Below are 13,551 nucleotides of genomic sequence, written 5' to 3' on the forward strand. Positions count from 1 at the left end.
AAGAAGCCTTTAAACAGTGCAATGTAACCTAATAACTTTGGGCAGCACCACCAAAAGTTTCAAATGTAATGGATGCATGACTCACACTCCCCATCCCACCATCCTTTATCCTGGGAGTGGTTTCTAAATTAGGCTTCTAAGTTACTCCTTCAAAGTAATCATGTTGTCATCCTTCCTGTTACTGCTGTATCACAGCCATAAGATGTTACTCAACTTCTCTCTGCAAGCGTCATTTAAATGAAAACAGTTATCTCTGAGATATTTAAAGAAAAGCACCTTAAATACAGTAAGAATTGGCAACAGCACACAAGCATACAGGAATAGAAAGTGACTACCTGATTTTCTTACTGAAAGACAACTCTGCTGTCTGCATCATAGTGATGAATACTGATAACCATGTTAGTTTGTGATCAGAGTAGCATTAGACTTAGAAGAGTAGCATTTACGGCAGGATGTATTTTGAAGGAAGAAAGCAAGACAGCAGCTCATTTACAGGTAGGATTCTTGCTGTACTTAATGTAAATAAATTAATAAAGAGTTTTCTTAATAAAAATATCAATTTATCTTTAGAAACTCGGTGTGGTTTCATCTATGTGCTCAGTTAATGTAACTAAAGTAACTAGTGTTACATTAGTGTCTTGGTTTGAAAGACAGATGTCTGCTGAGGAAGGCAGGAGCCTCCCTTGAAATGGAAAATGCAACCCCCTTCCCTCCAAATTATTATAATTTTGAAATTAAGGGGCCTTCAGGCAAAGATATGGGGAATAGGAATAACAGTTCTTTACTAATATATATATATATATCTATATATATATATAACACAAGGCAGGGAAAAAAAAACAACCCACTGGTTTACACTGTCAAAAATACAACCTGCCACCCTGTTAGGGTGGCAGTAGCAGTCCGATAAGATGCTGGCTGCAGTCCTCCTGAAGCGATGGATGTAGTTCTGTTGAAGCAGCGATCTTGTAAAAGGGTCTGGTCTTCCTCCGAAGGTCCAGTGGTAGGTAGGTAGCTCTTGTCCTCTGGAACTCCAGTGGGGGGGAAAAACTCCTCAGGGAATCCAGTGGAAGAAGGCTGCTAGGGTGTTCGAGATCTCAGTTTTTATTTAGCATGGACTGCTTGGCTCCTTCCCCCCGGGCGGAGCATCTCACAATGGGATGGGGAGTCGTGAGGCAGTTCCTTGATGGGCCATTAACAGGAGATAGTCCAGGAGCGAGTTATCGATGGGTCAGGCGATAAGGCATTGTTGTGCCCAGTAACAGGAGATAGTCCAGAGGGGGGAGGCGGGGAGCACCGCCCCACCTGGTCTCAACAGCTCCTGAAGATGGTAATAGAATACTTTTTTGGGCACATCTTACACTGTAACCTAGGACAATTAGTGATGGTGGCAGGGAGTTGTCTTGTCAGATCCAGAGCTGAGAAGAGTATTTGAGTACTGCATAAAGAAGAACTTTGGAAGACAGCAAAGTGGCACCGGGGAAGGACTCAGCTTCTAGCATATACTGAATTTCCGTAAGTTAAAATTTGCATAGGCAATACTTTAAAAGCAACATGTGAACCAGTACAGGAAAATGAAGAGGAAAGATAAAACTAAAACAGTAAGAATAACGCCTTTTTTTCCCCCTCTACTGTATTGTTCAGGGAAAAGGGCAAAGCCGTTGGCAGGAATAATAGCAGGAAAGTAGAATATTTGATCATATCCAGAGTAAGACAGAAGAAAAACGCTCCTTTTACTCGAAAGCAAGATGCAATATGAGTACTACATACTTACAAATTTGAGTGTTCTGCCATCTGCTCACAATTGAAAAAGGTCACATATGTAACAATTTGAGAGAGACTGGGCAATAGTACCTAATAATCTAAGAAAAAAAATATTCAAATAGAAAGGACACAGCATCGATAGAATAAGCTGAAGTGGAAATATATACCTAGATGCATCTTGTGAGATAGAACTGTAGTAAAGCATATAAAGCCTACAAAGACATCAAAAACTGGCACAAGATGAATCATCCTTGATAAAAAACAAACAAAGTCTTTAAATAACCTGAAGACTAGTGCTATCCCAAACCACTTCAGATAGCATTGAAAAGAAGTTGGTATCATTATGAACAACATAGGTACACTGTCCAGCTTCTCCAGAGAAATGACGCTTGCTTTTTATGACATAAAAATCAATTCTGTCATATTGAGCCATATGAACTATTCAACCACTGACAATTTTTGCTATATATTTTGGCAGAGACGACCAAATTTCAATGCCTATTGGCAGAATATCACCAGAAAACAGGTTGATACTTGATTGTATTAAATTTATTGCCAATACATTCACTTATTAAGTGGTAAAAAAATGACATTAAGGAAATAGCAGTTCCTGTGCAGATACTAGAACAAGAATAGTAGACAGAATGCAGATGAATTGAATATTCAGTAAGATTATTCCAGTCTTCATTTCTTCACAGGTGGAGGTCTTCAGCTTTGCTTTAAACATTTAGAAAAGTAAAGGAACTCCAGAGTAATGAATGTAAAATTACTCCAGCAATTTATAGAGGTGCTTAATTATTTTAACTACCTTCGCTTCAGATGATTACCATGAACTCTCGAGAAGCTTCGTGTATAATGATGTGATATGGAAATAGAGAGCGAGGGGCAGCATTTGAGGAAAGAAATCAAATCATAACAGGGTCACTAATCCTGGATAACCTTACCTCTTCAGAAGCTAGAAGAGCAATACACTGTTTTACAGTTATGTTTCAGGCACAACTGATAGAAAGCAGCATCTACTAGTAAGTCTTTAGGAACTGTAAAAGGGGGCGTACCTTTAAGACATGATTTTTAAAGGTGCTTTTTGTGGTGGATCACATTACAGAAGTAATTTTTAAGACAAATATAACATACTTAGTCACATTATCAGTGTTTAAAAAGTTCCATACAGAAGCTGCAATGAAGATAAAATGCAGTGAATGATATTAAATCTCTTCAGTCTGGGAGGAATAACTTTGTATTGCTCAAAAATGACTCTACTGTTATATTTGGCCAGCTGGCAGGGTTTCAGTACAGGGGCAGCAGTTGTGAATGGTGTCGGAGGAGACCACAAGTTGCCATGAACTGGCTGGTCACAGCCAATTCTAGCTGGCTCTGACAGCAGTGTGAGTGCTTTATTTTGCACCAAAACCACAGCCAGCTAGAAGAAACCCAGTGCCATGGCTCTGCTATGTTTAAGAAAGAGCAGCAGCCACTCTGGAGGGAACAAGATGAAAGAGATATTGTTGGAGACATGGCTGAAGATGCACTCTTGGAGGGAGGTGCTCAGTGATGGGCAAAGTACAACCCTGACTGCAGCCCATGGGTAAGCTACAACAGGGTATGGACATCCCTGAGGCACTGTGGCCACGGGTGATGCTTTTTGGGGCACGGACATCCATGGGGGGCTGTTGGCAACTCAAAACAAGTAAGAAGCAAGGAGCAGTGGAAAGAAACCATTAAGCACCACCCCACAAACCCTTGTACCATCCATCACATCAACAGAGGAATTGGGATGGGCTGGGTACGACCCACTGTGAAAATAAGGTGAGCCAACACTAGGAAGTGAGTAAGAAAGGTATTTGACTGAACTTGAGCCTGGCAAAAGGGGAGGAAAGGTGTTTCATAAGTGCTTAATTGTTTATGCCATTTTATTCTCAGTACTTAAATCAGAAATAAAAATTTTGTTTCGGTTAACAATAAATTAAATGAAACTACGTTCTCCAAGTCAAGACTGTTTTGCCCATAACAGGCATTGGCTTCAAAAGCTTGAATACAGAGAGATATCCAGCAATGGATATGAGAGAGAGGTGGAGATCCTAGAGAGAGTCCAGAAAAGGACCACTAAGATTGAGGGACTAGAGCATCTCTCACACGAGGGGAGCCTGAGAGTGCTGAAACTGTTCAACCTGGAGAACAGAAATCTCGGGGGGATCTTATCAATGTGTACAAATATCTGAATGGAGGCAGTAAAGAAGACAGATCCAGGCTCTTCTTGGTGGTTCCCAGTGACAAAAAAGGTGCAGTTCAGCCCAGCTGAAACACAGGAAGTTCTCTCTGAGCATAGCAAAACACTTTTTCACTGTGAGGGTAAGAGAGAACTGGTGCCAGTTGCCCAGAGAGGTTGTGGAGTCCCCATCACCAGAGATATTCAAAAACCAGCTCTAGGTGACCCGGCTTGAGCAGGGGAGATTGGACCAGATGACCTCCAGAGATCCCTGCCAACCTCAACTAGTCTGTGATTCTGCGAGATAAAGCCAGCTGTTGCTCCCTTGGCAGCTCAAGCAATTTGCCAAAAGCAGTATCAAACTGTCCAAGTGGGCCACTGGGAAAATACAAAAATTAATTGATTACCTGGAAAAACAAGGAGTGCTTTCAAAGACTCATTCATTTGCATCATCCACCAAACCTTAAATCAACAGATCTCCAGGTAATTTTTCCGTTACTTCCATGATGCATTAAGTGGAAGAACACCTCCAGAAGTACCAAGGATGTAGTAGGTTAACCTTGGATGCCCACCCAGCTGCTCACTCACTCCACCTCCTCACCAGGGCAGAGGAAGAAAATCGGATGAAAAAGCCCATGAGTCAAGATGAAGACAGGGAGTTCATGTACCAGTTACTGTCACAGACAAAATACACTTGATTTGGAGAGAATTAATTTAATTTATTGCCAGTTAAAATAGGTATGGGTAGTGAGAAACAAGGACAAACATTAAAATACTACCTGTCCCTCACCCACCCCCATTTTCCCAGGCTCAAATTCATTTCTCAGGGCTCCTTCATTCCTGATTCCTCTACCTCTCCCCTACTCCCTGAGTAGCACAGAGGGGATAGGGAATAGGGGGCTATGGTCAGATCATAACAGTTCTTCTCTGCTGCTCCTTCTTTCTCACAATTTTCCATGGCTCAAGCATGGATCCTCTCAATGGTCTGCACTCCTTCAGTAAATATCCACAGGCTGCAAGGAAATATCTTCTCCAGTGCCTGGAGCACCTCCTCTCCCTCTTCCTTCTCTGGCCTTAGTGTTCACAGGGCTGTTTCTTGCTCTTTATTTTTCCCTCCTCTTCAATCAATGCAGTGGGTTTTGTGTTTTCTCAAACATATTTTCACAGAGGCACCACCAACACTCCTCATCTGTGTCGTGCGGTGGGTCTATTACAGAGCCAGCTGGAAGCAGCTGTGTCTGGCGTGGGGCAGCCCCTGGTCACTTCTCAGAGAGGCCACCACTGCAGCCCACCCCTAACCTTGACATGTACACCCAATAAGAGGTCAACAGGTAATCATTACTTTTTCAATGCCAGATTTGCCATTAAGTGTTCTAGACTAAAAAGGCCCACTGAAGAAATACGTGTTTAGGTTTTTCATAGTCATATGGACAGAGACATATTACAGCTGAACAGATTGGTCAAGTAAATGCCTTTGATGCCCATCTGCAATTAACAAGAATGCTTTCTTGATGATTAACAGATTTTGGTGCATGCACATCCCTAGTTACAGCCAATTGACTAAAATTTTATATCAAGCAACCTTCAAAAAAAAGGAGTAATTTTCAGAGGGAAGAGAAACAACAGCAAGCTTTTGCTCAAAGGATTTTGATCAAGGATTCAAAACCCACTGGTGGAAGAGCAACCAGTACTACATAGCAAAAATGTGTGCTGGACTTTATCCAGAAGGCGTATACTAGTTCAAGCTTCAGATGGGGATTAGCCGAGATTATTAGTCTTCAGCCAGTAAATGAATAATGTGAAGAAACCAAATTCCTCAGGCTGTTGAAGACCCAGCATATGATGAATTAAGCGTTGAAAACAATGGATTTTGTTTACAGATAGATCTTGTAAAATTACAGCAGGGATCAGGAGATGGTGAGTTGCTACTTGGAATCCCTCCAGGGAGGAAGCTGCCACCTGTGAAGAGACTGCAGGCTCTAGTCAGTTTGCAGAAGTAATGGACTTGAAAATAGCCTTGGAACATGTTCAGTAGCTTCACTGGCCCCAGTATATGTACAAACAGGTTCCTGAATGGTGGCTAATGCGGTATGGGAATGTCTCTAAGACTAGAATCCTGTTAACTGGCAGCAGTTAGCAGTTAAGCCTAGGAAAGGGGAAGAAAATGTTAGTGTTTAATTGTGTGTGTTTTAATTTTTTCTTAGTACCTGAATCAGTAATCAAAAGTTTGTGTTAATTGCCAATAAAACTTAAAATTCCTCTGACAACTGTTGTCGAGGCAACACAAACAGGAAAATTTCTTGATGATAGCTCTGAAAAGCAAAACATTGATTCATACTTCATGAAAGTACTGAGAAAGGTACTGAATGGATAGACGGCTCTAAAGGAACAAATATGTTCAATTGTTGAGGGGAATGTGCAGGTAGTCCTTGCAGATTTAGGATCAAGCCTAAGAAAAATGTATGTTTCACTCTGGACATAAGTAGACTAGCACTGGGGTATGCAAGCTTATTTGGCATATGTTTGAACAGTGAGAAGAATGCAAACAATACAGAAGACATATAGCCTCACCAAATTCTCAAATAAACCTAGAAAACATCAAATCAGGATTTAGGAAATATATGGATGACAGAAGGTTAATTCCAAGTTTTTGAGAGAGAGTCTATCTGGAGGGCAAAAAATGGGATTAGGAAACTAAAGATAGATTTTTAAAGTTCTGATCTATCTGACATTGACTCAGGTAATGAGCAACACATTGCAGAAGAATTCAAGTGGTTCAATGGCATCTGGGAATCTGAAAACATAATGGATAGCAGTAGGCATGCATAATCCGCCGGAAAATCATCCACGAAACTGATGACAAGGACAAACAAACAGGAAAGGATCCTTATCTGCTAGTGTTAGATCCAGTAAAACATCTTCCCAAGTAAGAAAGCAAAGTCTGATGAGCTGGTAAAACATTTTTATCCCCTGAAGTCATCTGGACCTCACTAGAAAAATGACAGACTCTGTCAGTTAGGAGGATGCCAAGTGAAGTGGACAGCCCTCTGTAGCAAAGAAATCAATGACCTGAGGTGAGCGTGCTTGGGTCCAACCATCAAATCACCATATAAACACTGTCAAAAAAGGCAGCAGCGCATGTTCTCAGAGAAAACAGTGCACGCAAGGTAAAGAGACTGAGAGAAGAGTGGAGAGAAAACTGTGGACAACTGCATAGAACTGGCAAACAGACAGCATAGAAAGGACAGGAAGAATGTGACATCCTATGAGAAACAAATTTACCTAATACATCTATGGCAAGGGTTGTATGCTGACAAGTCCTCTTAGGCACCACAAATACTTCCAAAATCAGACTCTCAAAGATCAAAATATTTTTAGTGTTTGTTTGATAGGAATTCTGAAAAGACTTGTTCCCATTCTGATTCAAAAATAATCATCAACATTTATTCTCAAACAGAAAATCTGGATTTAGCGAGCTGTACGTCAAACCTGTTTCAAAGCAATGCCAAGATCTTTCGTTTTCCACTACAACCCATCTATGACCTTTTTTTTAATCCTTGCTATTATAACATATAGACTTTCTGAAAATAAACAAAATAAATACCTTCAATAATATTAGATATTCCCAAATGCGAGTTGTTTAACAATACATTAATTTGGTGCACATTCTTTAAGCAGTTAATGCAAACACAAAAGGATGAAAAACTGTTTTATTAAATGTACCATAAGTTAGCATTACTACAATCTCAGATTTTCCTCTGATTTGATTTTTAGGTGAGAAATGGTGCTTTTATTCCGTATAATCAATTCTTAAGGAAATACATAGAATATTCTTTAATATATTGATAGAACACTTTGTCCTAAATAGATTATCTGCATTGTGGATTCTAACTTTAATCTAGTTTAGATCTGGTTAGCCATGTATATTACATCAATGTGAAAATTTACAAAGTTTGTCTTTACAGTGTCAGGAACTTAGTAATTAACACTACTTATAGATTTCAGTTTATATTTAATTTGTATGGGGAGAACTGAAAGCAGGTTCTTAATTTTACCTCCACCACTGACAGAACTTGTGTTATGGAAATTAGCACTGGCAAGTGAAAATTTAATGGGAAACAGTGAGAGTGCATTTAGAAGGGCAACAACTTCTCTAACCTCATCTCAGTGAGACTGTAAGAGAGCTGACAATGTGGCAGTGCCTATTTCACAGTTTATGCATATTTTTCAGGTAGTCTTACTGAATGGAATACTCTCACTTAAATGAAAAACATAATTGATCCAGCATAGACATACAGGATGGATGAAACAAGTGGTGCCAAGTACTGTGGGAATAGACCAAATATGTATTTTGCTGTGAAGTATATGATATGCTAGATGTGAAATATTAAACAACATTACAACATTTTAAAATACAGCCCTAGAGAATCATGATACTTAAGCTTCAGAACAAATATACCTTCCCTATATGTGAAGAATCTATCGTAAAAGAGATCACCCTTTTTGGCATGAAATATGAAGGAAATGTTTTGGTTTTTTTAAAGTAGGCAGTGTTCTTGAATATTAATTTTCTCTCTTTTGGTTATTTTATTAAAAAAGTTACGTACATATATTCAAAGCTCTCTGTGTTTTTCTGGATATTCATATAAAAGTTAAATCCATTCGGGGAACTATTCAGTTTCATGCTATTTATGGAAAGATACTAGAAATTAAATTTTAAATGTAGTTGCCATCTTAAATAATAATTTTCTTTATAGTTTGCAAACAGATGATCAGGAGTTTAATATAACTTCCAGATTTTATACAGAATACCTGACTTTAAAGTAGGAAGATAATCTAAAGAGACAGTTACCAAACTCAGAAATTGATACTTATATTCTAATTCAAAATAAGACAGCTACTGAAAACAATTAACAACTGAGACAATTTAACAAGAACCGTGGCAGATTTTTTTATCACGTCAAATTCAAAACTGAATGTCTTCCTAAAAAGACACACTCTAATTAACAAATGAGTTAAAGGGCACATGAAAAACTTCTTTTGATATACAGAAGACATAATTATAATGGTACTTCTCACCTTAAGTATGCTAAAAAGAGCTCTTGCCTAACAACACACCTGTAACATCTCTTCACAATAGGGATGATCATACTTCCATCCTAAAGGAAAAATTAAACTTCTGTTGGTGCTGACTGCATGCTATGATGTGAGAGCATTTATATCACACCCATCACTTCCACTCCTCTTGCTCCTAGTACAACTTTGACTAGTAAAAAAAATTTGAAGTACATGAGAACAGAGAGGTATACTCTGACTTGGCATACAAAAACTGTCTCTCTGCATCTATGTCTAGCCTGTATCCAGGACTAAACTGTAACAGTTGCTCTATCACCCAACAAGCCCTTACCAGCCAGGAAGGGGAATCGGGAAAAGGAGACCCACTGGTTGAGGCTTAATGAAACAACATAAATACCACCAAAGTTATACTCAGTCAAATGAATATGCAGCCATCACAATCAACAGGAGAGCAGTCCTCAGGAGCAGAGAGAAGCTAGAGTAGAAGTAGGAAGAACCCCAACAGAAATCCCACAGAAGCTATTGCAAAAATGCCCCTTCTTCAGCCAACCTTCCCCCTATATGATGCCCATGACATTATTGTATGGGCTACACCTGTAGCTGCCTCAGCTCAGCTGCCCTGTCTGACTTGAAACTGCTACCGGCCTGCCTAGCATGGCTGGTCTGTGATTCTATCCCAGACAAATCAAGATCCCTCTGGAAAACAGTTTTATATTTTGTGTTAGCTGGAAGATTTATTTTAAATATATGTAGATTAAACTTTGACTTTGCATATTTTAAAATTACACATTCATAGATGTGTTCGTGTGTTCATAGATATAATATAATGCAAAGTAAGGAGGGAAGAGTTAGCAAGCTTACAGTCTGATTCTACAACCAATTTTTTTTATTGGAATGAACTAGACATTTCACTATATCATTACAGTGCTGATTTAAAGCCTTAAAAGGTAATATATAATCATTTCCCAGGGGACAAAAAAAAAGAAATGAGGGACGGAATATGGCTTATCTGCAAGGGAAATAGAGGGTTGGAAAAAAGGTAGGAAAAAATGGTTATTTTTTAAAAATGCAAAATTTAAAATGCTAAAAATAATTTTAATTGCTCTGGCGTTGAATGAACTTTATTAGATTAGTCATTAATTCAAGCTGGCAGCAGGTTTTTTAATACCTTTCCTACTTTGCTATGTGAGGAAACAGATAATTTTAATGGATATTTAAAGCCTCAAGATGTATCTAATACTGAAAAATCATTAATGTAAAACTGGCAGAACCGTAGTGACTTCCTAATTTTATTCAAAACTGTCTCAATGCCACTAATATGTCATGCAAAGTCTTCTCACAAAAGACAGCTCTTGTTTACAGAACAGCAGCAATGAAGAGTTTGGCCCCATTTGTGCTTCGTCTTCTTTGCTTTCCTTACTTCCTATTTTAAGGTTATAGTTTGAGAGCACCTTATGTAGAAATTAGCTGTTTCCTTCTAATCTGTAAGGCTGTCACTAAGGACAAGACATTAATGAGGCTTATGAGTAGTTTGGAAACTAAACAATTATTAAGTAATTCTAAGTTAATTGATTCCCACTGGGTTGCGTTTTTCTATTCAAGGTTGAACTAACCAGACACTGAGCCACAAAAATAAGTAATGAACTTCTCTGAGGCACAGAGGACTAAACCTGGTGAGACATTCAGGCACACAGAAGTGTTTGACAGCATCTAAATGCACCTTTCTATGTAGACTCCCCAGCTACCTCAAAAAGAGACAATATGTCTGTAGTACCATCCCAAATTGTTTGCCCAGGTTCTGAAAAGGTGCAGTTTTGTTATCTGAGAGGTCCACATACCTGGGAAAAAGCATGCTGTGCAGTGCAGTACCAGGCACAAAAGCACAAGCAGTTCCTGGCATGTCAAAGTGTACAAAACCCTGGTAACTGTAAGCTTCTTGAACACTTCTGCACTGTGTGGTGTTTTTTACGGTCTTGACTCATAAAATCATGCAAATTTCTTCCTTTATCTAGATAAGCAAGAAACCAAAACCCTGATTTTATTACTCTTAATTACTGTGGGCAGTCCTTACTGGAGTCCTTGTAAAAGGTGTCTCTAGCCCAAGAACAATTAAGGCACTAACAAAACCCTTGTTAGTGATCCAACATGAACAACCATCAATAAATCTTTTAAACCCACAGGAAATGTATAAAAAACAGTCAAAGCACACGAAACTTAAATAATAAATGAAGGTGAGTAAACAAAATGTTACTAACTGAAACACTACATTCACCATTTCTTTTTTTCCATTTAATTGTGTGGAATCTTACTCGGGAAAAGACTCACTTGACAGCATTTGAAAAACGTTAGAGACAGCATTAAAAATGCTGTTCGTGGCAGAAGAGAGACAAGCTAGGCTAGGTTATATTGAGCAGTTATTGCTGCTGCAGAAATCCAGTCATTTTTCTTTTAATACATGCAAGGGCAGGAAAAAGATAAAAAGGTGGTGAGACTAAGTCTCAATTGCCACTTAAAAATAAGGAAATTACAAGTACAGTGTGCAGTCTTATCTGTCACTTCCAGGCTTGATAAACCTCTACCCATGCCTTTGAATAGAAGAATAAGAGGCAGATATAAGAAAGTTTGTTTCCTGACTTATTCAAGTTTGTATAGGCAATCTGTGTGTGTAAAATGACCTACCTCAGGACTATCAGTCCCTTTAAAGATATTCAGGACTGAGTCCATCCTGGCCCATCTCTAATTAGCTACTTTACTCCTATACCCTTCTAGTGCTAAGTGATACCTCCTCTTCCTTCAGTCTGTAAATTTGAAAAGGAAATACAATGAGGATTCGTACTTAAGCTATATAAAGGAACGTGATTTTGTCATGCTTCCCTTCCTAGATTCTGCGTTTGCTATGGGGCAGTCTTAAGACGACTCCTCACTCAACAATGTAATTTATGGATTGCCTAATACAATATGTACACCGTGAGAGATCAAGGCTCTTAATTCTGTATTTTAGATTCCAGTCTGGTAGGTCTCACATGTCAAACCTATATGCTCCTAGGGATAAGTCCAGTTCATTTAACTTAGATAACTAATTAATTCTTCCATTTTTGGTATCTAATGAAGTAGTAAGATTTACCTCCAGTGCAAGGATGTATTTGTCCAAGGTTAAGCACCTAAATTAGGCCGATATGATCTCATTCATGAGGACTTCAAAGGCACCTACCTCTCTCCATTGACTAGATAGATGTAAGCTTTACCTTTAGAAGTTTGTGTGCTTCTATACAACTGAAATGGAAGGTAAACAGAGCAGGCTATACCCCAAGAATACTTTGGGGTCTAGCCTGCAATGCCTGGTCTTACATCTTGAATTTTTTATTTTGTCCCATTTATGTTTTATTCCAGTCCTGAGAGTCATTCAGTCATCCTCATGTGATATTCTGTATTTAAAGTTCTTTCCAATTCTATATCATCAATAAATTTCTTTATCACATTGACACTTTTGTGCAAAATCCCTAATGAAATACTTGAGTAACATCAAACCCAACACTAACCTTTTGGGAACTTCACCAGTAACTTTCTTCTATGAAGACAAATCCCATTTCAGTTCTTTTTGATAATTCATTGGTCAGTTTCTTACCTATCATACAGTTCTTCTACTTGTTCCCAGTTTCTCTGGTTTAGTGAACATCCCATGTGACACTGCATCAATTTCTTTTAGTGAAGAGCAGGTTAAATCTGCTGCATTTCTCTAAATGCCTTAGGAACAAAGGAAACATGATCCATTCTATTCAATCAGCTCAGAAATTGCATCTCAGCAAAGTTTAGTGTAAAGAGATAATAATTTTAAGATATTCATCAAAAATGAGAAGTAATATTCTCAGAATTCACCCAGAGCCCAAACTGAAAGGCTCCTTATTGAAATAGGTGGAGAGAAACCAAAACAACACTGTTCAGAAAAATCGGACTACAAAAGTAATATTTTTTAAATGACAGTTATTATCTGAACTATTTTTAATGTTCTGATATTTAGACACCAATCAACTGAGTACCCTGCTTCCTTAGCAACTGCAAATACTGGCTGTATAATATAATGTGATGTCTTATTTTCCTCCTGCTTCATTCTTTCTTTATGACAACGTGATGAATGGTATTGGTGTTGCAAGTTATTGAGTCACTACAGTTACAGCACAGACTCATTTTTATGACAGCACTAAGATATTACTCTGCCTATTCCTTGAAAATGAAGAGAGGCTTTTTGAAGTTGCAACTTTTTCTGCATGCACCAAAAAGTTATTTCTGTGTTCTCTTAAAAGAGAAATTACTTTGTAATGCACATCACATCTGTGTGTCACATCTGACACCAATAAGCCACGATATGTTTCTTGCTAGGTGTTAATGTCAATGCCTGAAATACAGCACTGCTCTGGAGGAGGGGAATAACCTGGGACATACAGATGCGCTGAGCACTCTTGTGATTCACTGGCGTAGAAATGTCTTACTTGCTGAAGTGATGAACA

Source organism: Leptosomus discolor, chromosome 5 (assembly GCF_034619465.1).
Source record: "Leptosomus discolor isolate bLepDis1 chromosome 5, bLepDis1.hap2, whole genome shotgun sequence".
Taxonomy (NCBI): domain Eukaryota; kingdom Metazoa; phylum Chordata; class Aves; order Leptosomiformes; family Leptosomidae; genus Leptosomus; species Leptosomus discolor.